The sequence below is a fragment of the Pan troglodytes genome, chromosome 1, assembly GCF_028858775.2.
Source record: "Pan troglodytes isolate AG18354 chromosome 1, NHGRI_mPanTro3-v2.0_pri, whole genome shotgun sequence".
Taxonomy (NCBI): Eukaryota; Metazoa; Chordata; class Mammalia; order Primates; family Hominidae; genus Pan; species Pan troglodytes.
Genome location: NC_072398.2, coordinates 102,867,259 through 102,876,441, shown reverse-complemented (window position 1 = coordinate 102,876,441; position 9,183 = coordinate 102,867,259).

Here is a 9,183-nt window from a genome sequence, read left to right as displayed (position 1 = left end):
AGGAATGTTCAGCTCTGTGAGTTAAACTCAATCATCACAAAGTATTTTCTGAGAATGCTTCCCTCCAGTTTTTATATGAAGCTATTCCCTTTACTATCATAGGCCTCAAAGAGGGGCAGTTATCCACTTGCAGTTTCTACAAAAAGAGTGTTTCAAACCTGAACTATCAAAGAAAGGTTCAACACTGTGAGTTGAATGCAAACATCACGAAGAAAGTTCTGAGAATGCTTCTGTTCAGTTCTGTGCGGTTTATCCCGTTTCCAACGAAATCCTCAGAGAGGTGCAAGTATCCACTTGCAGTTTCTAGAAAAAGAGTGTTTCAAACCTGAACTATCAAAGAAAGGTTCAACACTGTGAGTTGAATGCAAACATCAGGAAGAAAGTTCTGAGAATGCTTCTCTTTAGTTCTGTGCAGTTTATCCCGTTTCCAACGAAATCCTCAGAGAGGTCCAAATATCCACTTGCAGAATCCACAGAAAGAGTGTTGGGAAACTGCTGTTAGAAAGGGAACCTTCAGCTCTGTGAGTTGAATGCAATCATCACAGAGAAGTTTCTGACAATGCTTCTCTCTAGTTTTTAGGTGACGATAATTCGTTTTCCACCACAGGCCTGAGAGCTCTCCAAATGTCCACTTGCAGACACTACGAAAAGAATGTTTCAGAACTGCTCTATGAAAAGCAATGTGAAACTCTGTGAGTTGAACACAACCATCACAGAGAAGTTTCAGAGAATGCTTCTGTTTAGTTTTTATGTGAAGATATACCCATTTGCGAAGAAGTCTTCACATTGGTCCTATCCACTTGCAGATTCCACAAAAAGAGAGTTTCAAAACTGCTCTATCCATAGGAGTGTTCAACTCTGTGAGTTGAATGCGTTCATCACAGCGAAGTTCCTGAGAAGGCTTCTGTCTAGATTTTCTGTGAAGATATACCCGTTTCAAACGAAGGCCACAGAGTGGTCCAAATATCCACTTGCAGATCCTACAAAAAGAGTGTTTCAAACCTGAACTATCAACGGAAGGTTCAACTCTGGGATTTGAATGCAAACATCACAAAGGAGTTTCTGAGAATGCTTCTGTTTAGTTAGGTGCAGGTATCCCGTTTCCAACGAAATCCTCAGAGAGGTCCAAATATCCACTTGCAGATTCTCCAAAAAGTGTGTTTCAAACCTGCTCCATCCAAAGGAATGTTCAGCTCTGTGAGTTAAACTCAATCATCACAAAGTATTTTCTGAGAATGCTTCCCTCCAATTTTTATATGAAGCTATTCCCTTTAATATCATAGGCCTCAAAGAGGTGCAGTTATCCACTTGCAGTTTCTACAAAAAGAGTGTTTCAAACCTGAACTATCAAAGAAAGGTTCAACACTGTGAGTTGAATGCAAACATCACGAAGAAAGTTCTGAGAATGCTTCTGTTCAGTTCTGTGCGGTTTATCCCGTTTCCAACGAAATCCTCAGAGAGGTGCAAGTATCCACTTGCAGTTTCTACAAAAAGAGTGTTTCAAACCTGAACTATCAAAGAAAGGTTCAACACTGTGAGTTGAATGCAAACATCAGGAAGAAAGTTCTGAGAATGCTTCTGTTTAGTTCTGTGCAGTTTATCCCGTTTCCAACGAAATCCTCAGAGAGGTCCAAATATCCACTTGCAGATTCCACAGAAAGAGTGTTTGGAAACTGCTGTTAGAAAGGGAACCTTCAGCTCTGTGAGTTGAATGCAATCATCACAGAGAAGTTTCTGACAATGCTTCTCCCTAGTTTTTAGGTGATGATAATTCGTTTTCCACCACAGGCCTGAGAGCTCTCCAAATGTCCACTTGCAGACACTACGAAAAGAATGTTTCAGAACTGCTCTATGAAAAGCAATGTGAAAGTCTGTGAGTTGAACACAAAGATCACAGAGAAGTTTCAGAGAATGCTTCTGTTTAGTTTTTATGTGAAGGTATACCCATTTGCGAAGAAGTCTTCACATTGGTCCTATCCACTTGCAGATTCCACAAAAAGAGAGTTTCAAAACTGCTCTATCCATAGGAGTGTTCAACTCTGTGAGTTGAATGCGTTCATCACAGCGAAGTTCCTGAGAAGGCTTCTGTCTAGATTTTCTGTGAAGATATACCCGTTTCAAACGAAGGCCACAGAGTGGTCCAAATATCCACTTGCAGATCCTACAAAAAGAGTGTTTCAAACCTGAACTATCAACGGAAGGTTCAACTCTGGGATTTGAATGCAAACATCACAAAGGAGTTTCTGAGAATGCTTCTGTTTAGTTAGGTGTAGGTATCCCGTTTCCAACGAAATCCTCAGAGAGGTCCAAATATCCACTTGCAGATTCTCCAAAAAGTGTGTTTCAAACCTGCTCCATCCAAAGGAATGTTCAGCTCTGTGAGTTAAACTCAATCATCACAAAGTATTTTCTGAGAATGCTTCCCTCCAGTTTTTATATGAAGCTATTCCCTTTACTATCATAGGCCTCAAAGAGGTGCAGTTATCCACTTGCAGTTTCTACAAAAAGAGTGTTTCAAACCTGAACTATCAAAGAAAGGTTCAACACTGTGAGTTGAATGCAAACATCACGAAGAAAGTTCTGAGAATGCTTCTGTTCAGTTCTGCGCGGTTTATCCCGTTTCCAACGAAATCCTCAGAGAGGTGCAAGTATCCACTTGCAGTTTCTAGAAAAAGAGTGTTTCAAACCTGAACTACCAAAGAAAGGTTCAACACTGTGAGTTGAATGCAAACATCAGGAAGAAAGTTCTGAGAATGCTTCTGTTTAGTTCTGTGCAGTTTATCCCGTTTCCAACGAAATCCTCAGAGAGGTCCAAATATCCACTTGCAGATTCCACAGAAAGAGTGTTTGGAAACTGCTGTTAGAAAGGGAACCTTCAGCTCTGTGAGTTGAATGCAATCATCACAGAGAAGTTTCTGACAATGCTTCTCTCTAGTTTTTAGGTGACGATAATTCGTTTTCCACCACAGGCCTGAGAGCTCTCCAAATGTCCACTTGCAGAAACTACGAAAAGAATGTTTCAGAACTGCTCTATGAAAAGCAATGTGAAACTCTGTGAGTTGAACACAAAGATCACAGAGAAGTTTCAGAGAATGCTTCTGTTTAGTTTTTATGTGAAGATATACCCATTTGCGAAGATGTCTTCACATTGGTCCTATCCACTTGCAGATTCCACAAAAAGAGAGTTTCAAAACTGCTCTATCCATAGGAGTGTTCAACTCTGTGAGTTGAATGCGTTCATCACAGCGAAGTTCCTGAGAAGGCTTCTGTCTAGATTTTATGTGAAGATATACCCGTTTCAAACGAAGGCCACAGAGTGGTCCAAATATCCACTTGCAGATCCTACAAAAAGAGTGTTTCAAACCTGAACTATCAACGGAAGGTTCAACTCTGGGATTTGAATGCAAACATCACAAAGGAGTTTCTGAGAATGCTTCTGTTTAGTTAGGTGCAGGTATCCCGTTTCCAAGGAAATCCTCAGAGAGGTCCAAATATCCACTTGCAGATTCTCCAAAAAGTGTGTTTCAAACCTGCTCCATCCAAAGGAATGTTCAGCTCTGTGAGTTAAACTCAATCATCACAAAGTATTTTCTGAGAATGCTTCCCTCCAGTTTTTATATGAAGCTATTCCCTTTACTATCATAGGCCTCAAAGAGGTGCAGTTATCCACTTGCAGTTTCTACAAAAAGAGTGTTTCAAACCTGAACTATCAAAGAAAGGTTCAACACTGTGAGTTGAATGCAAACATCACGAAGAAAGTTCTGAGAATGCTTCTGTTCAGTTCTGTGCGGTTTATCCCGTTTCCAACGAAATCCTCAGAGAGGTGCAAGTATCCACTTGCAGTTTTTAGAAAAAGAGTGTTTCAAACCTGAACTATCAAAGAAAGGTTCAACACTGTGAGTTGAATGCAAACATCAGGAAGAAAGTTCTGAGAATGCTTCTCTTTAGTTCTGTGCAGTTTATCCCGTTTCCAACGAAATCCTCAGAGAGGTCCAAATATCCACTTGCAGATTGCACAGAAAGAGTGTTTGGAAACTGCTGTTAGAAAGGGAACCTTCAGCTCTGTGAGTTGAATGCAATCATCACAGAGAAGTTTCTGACAATGCTTCTCTCTAGTTTTTAGGTGACGATAATTCGTTTTCCACCACAGGCCTGAGAGCTCTCCAAATGTCCACTTGCAGACACTACGAAAAGAATGTTTCAGAACTGCTCTATGGAAAGCAATGTGAAACTCTGTGAGTTGAACACAAAGATCACAGAGAAGTTTCAGAGAATGCTTCTGTTTAGTTTTTATGTGAAGATATACCCATTTGCGAAGAAGTCTTCACATTGGTCCTATCCACTTGCAGATTCCACAAAAAGAGAGATTCAAAACTGCTCTATCCATAGGAGTGTTCAAATCTGTGAGTTGAATGCGTTCATCACAGCGAAGTTCCTGAGAAGGCTTCTGTCTAGATTTTCTGTTGATATACCCGTTTCAAACGAAGGCCACAGAGTGGTCCAAATATCCACTTGCAGATCCTACAAAAAGAGTGTTTCAAACCTGAACTATCAACGGAAGGTTCAATTCTGGGATTTGAATGCAAACATCACAAAGGAGTTTCTGAGAATGCTTCTGTTTAGTTAGGTGCAGGTATCCCGTTTCCAACGAAATCCTCAGAGAGGTCCAAATATCCACTTGCCGATTCTGGAAAAAGTGTGTTTCAAACCTGCTCCATCCAAAGGAATGTTCAGCTCTGTGAGTTAAACTCAATCATCACAAAGTATTTTCTGAGAATGCTTCCCTCCAGTTTTTATATGAAGCTATTCCCTTTACTATCATAGGCCTCAAAGAGGTGCAGTTATCCACTTGCAGTTTCTACAAAAAGAGTGTTTCAAACCTGAACTATCAAAGAAAGGTTCAACACTGTGAGTTGAATGCAAACATCACAAAGAAGTTTCTGAGAATGCTGCTGTTTATTTAGGTGCAGTTATCCCGTTTCCAACGAAATCCTCAGAGAGGTCCAAATATCCACTTGCAGATTCTCCAAAATGTGTGTTTCAAACCTGCTCCATCCAAAGGAATGTTCAGCTCTGTGAGTTAAACTCAATCATCACAAAGTATCTTCTGAGAATGCTTCCCTCTTGTTTTTATATGAAGCCATACTCTTTACTATCATAGGCCTCAAAGAGGTGCAGTTATCCACTTGCAGTTTCTACAAAAAGAGTGTTTCAAACCTGAACTATCAAAGAAAGGTTCAACACTGCGAGTTGAATGCAAACATCACGAAGAAAGTTCTGAGAATGCTTCTGTTCAGTTCTGTGAGGTTTATCCCGTTTCCAACGAAATCCTCAGAGAGGTGCAAGTATCCACTTGCAGTTTCTAGAAAAAGAGTTTTTCAAACCTGAACTATCAAAGAAAGGTTCAACACTGTGAGTTGAATGCAAACATCACGAAGAAAGTTCTGAGAATGCTTCTGTTCTGTTCTGTGCGGTTTATCCCGTTTCCAACGAAATCCTCAGAGAGGTGCAAGTATCCACTTGCAGTTTTTAGAAAAAGAGTGTTTCAAACCTGAACTATCAAAGAAAGGTTCAACACTGTGAGTTGAATGCAAACATCAGGAAGAAAGTTCTGAGAATGCTTCTCTTTAGTTCTGTGCAGTTTATCCCGTTTCCAACGAAATCCTCAGAGAGGTCCAAATATCCACTTGCAGATTGCACAGAAAGAGTGTTTGGAAACTGCTGTTAGAAAGGGAACCTTCAGCTCTGTGAGTTGAATGCAATCATCACAGAGAAGTTTCTGACAATGCTTCTCTCTAGTTTTTAGGTGACGATAATTCCTTTTCCACCACAGGCCTGAGAGCTCTCCAAATGTCCACTTGCAGACACTACGAAAAGAATGTTTCAGAACTGCTCTATGGAAAGCAATGTGAAACTCTGTGAGTTGAACACAAAGATCACAGAGAAGTTTCAGAGAATGCTTCTGTTTAGTTTTTATGTGAAGATATACCCATTTGCGAAGAAGTCTTCACATTGGTCCTATCCACTTGCAGATTCCACAAAAAGAGAGATTCAAAACTGCTCTATCCATAGGAGTGTTCAACTCCGTGAGATGAATGCGTTCATCACAGCGAAGTTCCTGAGAAGGCTTCTGTCTAGATTTTCTGTTGATATACCCGTTTCAAACGAAGGCCACAGAGTGGTCCAAATATCCACTTGCAGATCCTACAAAAAGAGTGTTTCAAACCTGAACTATCAACGGAAGGTTCAATTCTGGGATTTGAATGCAAACATCACAAAGGAGTTTCTGAGAATGCTTCTGTTTAGTTAGGTGCAGGTATCCCGTTTCCAACGAAATCCTCAGAGAGGTCCAAATATCCACTTGCCGATTCTGGAAAAAGTGTGTTTCAAACCTGCTCCATCCAAAGGAATGTTCAGCTCTGTGAGTTAAACTCAATCATCACAAAGTATTTTCTGAGAATGCTTCCCTCCAGTTTTTATATGAAGCTATTCCCTTTACTATCATAGGCCTCAAAGAGGTGCAGTTATCCACTTGCAGTTTCTACAAAAAGAGTGTTTCAAACCTGAACTATCAAAGAAAGGTTCAACACTGTGAGTTGAATGCAAACATCACAAAGAAGTTTCTGAGAATGCTGCTGTTTATTTAGGTGCAGTTATCCAGTTTCCAACGAAATCCTCAGAGAGGTCCAAATATCCACTTGCAGATTCTCCAAAATGTGTGTTTCAAACCTGCTCCATCCAAAGGAATGTTCAGCTCTGTGAGTTAAACTCAATCATCACAAAGTATCTTCTGAGAATGCTTCCCTCTTGTTTTTATATGAAGCCATACTCTTTACTATCATAGGCCTCAAAGAGGTGCAGTTATCCACTTGCAGTTTCTACAAAAAGAGTGTTTCAAACCTGAACTATCAAAGAAAGGTTCAACACTGCGAGTTGAATGCAAACATCACGAAGAAAGTTCTGAGAATGCTTCTGTTCAGTTCTGTGAGGTTTATCCCGTTTCCAACGAAATCCTCAGAGAGGTGCAAGTATCCACTTGCAGTTTCTACAAAAAGAGTTTTTCAAACCTGAACTATCAAAGAAAGGTTCAACACTGTGAGTTGAATGCAAACATCACGAAGAAAGTTCTGAGAATGCTTCTGTTCAGTTCTGTGCGGTTTATCCCGTTTCCAACGAAATCCTCAGAGAGGTGCAAGTATCCACTTGCAGTTTCTAGAAAAAGAGTGTTTCAAACCTGAACTATCAAAGAAAGGTTCAACACTGTGAGTTGAATGCAAACATCAGGAAGAAAGTTCTGAGAATGCTTCTCTTTAGTTCCGTGCAGTTTATCCCGTTTCCAACGAAATCCTCAGAGAGGTCCAAATATCGACTTGCAGATTCCACAGAAAGAGTGTTTGGAACCTGCTGTTAGAAAGGGAACCTTCAGCTCTGTGAGTTGAATGCAATCATCACAGAGAAGTTTCTGACAATGCTTCTCTCTAGTTTTTAGGTGACGATAATTCGTTTTCCACCACAGGCCTGAGAGCTCTCCAAATGTCCACTTGCAGACACTACGAAAAGAATGTCTCAGAACTGCTCTATGAAAAGCAATGTGAAACTCTGTGAGTTGAACACAAACATCACAGAGAAGTTTCAGAGAATGCTTCTGTTTAGTTTTTATGTGAAGATATACCCATTTGCGAAGAAGTCTTCACATTGGTCCTATCCACTTGCAGATTCCACAAAAAGAGAGTTTCAAAACTACTCTATCCATAGGAGTGTTCAACTCTGTGAGTTGAATGCGTTCATCACAGCGAAGTTTCTGAGAAGGCTTCTGTCTAGATTTTATGTGAAGATATACCCGTTTCAAACGAAGGCCACAGAGTGTTCCAAATATCCACTTGCAGATCCTACAAAAAGAGTGTTTCAAACCTGAACTATCAACGGAAGGTTCAACTCTGGGATTTGAATGCAAACATCACAAAGAAGTTTCTGAGAATGCTTCTGTTTATTTAGGTGCAGTTATCCCGTTTCCAACGAAATCCTCAGAGAGGTCCAAATATCCACTTGCAGATTCTCCAAAATGTGTGTTTCAAACCTGCTCCATCCAAAGGAATGTTCAGCTCTGTGAGTTAAACTCAATCATCACAAAGTATCTTCTGAGAATGCTTCCCTCTAGTTTTTATATGAAGCTATACTCTTTACTATCATAGGCCTCAAAGAGGTGCAGTTATCCACTTGCAGTTTCTACAAAATGAGGGTTTCAAACCTGAACTATCAAAGAAAGTTTCAACACTGTGAGTTGAATGCAGCATCACGAAGGATGTTCTGAGAATGCTTCTGTTCAGTTCTGTGCGGTTTATCCCGTTTCCAACGAAATCCTCAGAGAGGTGCAAGTATCCACTTGCAGTTTCTAGAAAAAGAGTGTTTCAAACCTGAACTATCAAAGAAAGGTTCAACACTGTGAGTTGAATGCAAACATCAGGAAGAAAGTTCTGAGAATGCTTCTCTTTAGTTCTGTGCAGTTTATCCCGTTTCCAACGAAACCCTCAGAGAGGTCCAAATATCCACTTGCAGATTCCACAGAAAGAGTGTTTGGAAACTGCTGTTAGAAAGGGAACCTTCAGCTCTGTGAATTGAATGCAATCATCACAGAGAAGTTTCTGACAATGCTTCTCTCTAGTTTTTAGGTGACGATAATTCCTTTTCCACCACAGGCCTGAGAGCTCTCCAAATGTCCACTTGCAGACACTACGAAAAGAATGTTTCAGAACTGCTCTATGAAAAGCAATGTGAAACTCTGGGAGTTGAACACAAACATCACAGAGAAGTTTCAGAGAATGCTTCTGTTTAGTTTTTATGTGAAGATATACCCATTTGCGAAGAAGTCTTCACATTGGTCCTATCCACTTGCAGATTCCACAAAAAGAGAGTTTCAAAACTACTCTATCCATAGGAGAGTTCAACTCTGTGAGTTGAATGCGTTCATCACAGCAAAGTTCCTGAGAAGGCTTCTGTCTAGATTTTCTGTGAAGATATACCCGTTTCAAACGAAGGCCACAGAGTGGTCCAAATATCCACTTGCAGATCCTACAAAAAGAGTGTTTCAAACCTGAACTATCAACGGAAGGTTCAACTCTGGGATTTGAATGCAAACATCACAAAGGAGTTTCTGAGAATGCTTCTGTTTAGTTAGGTGCAGGT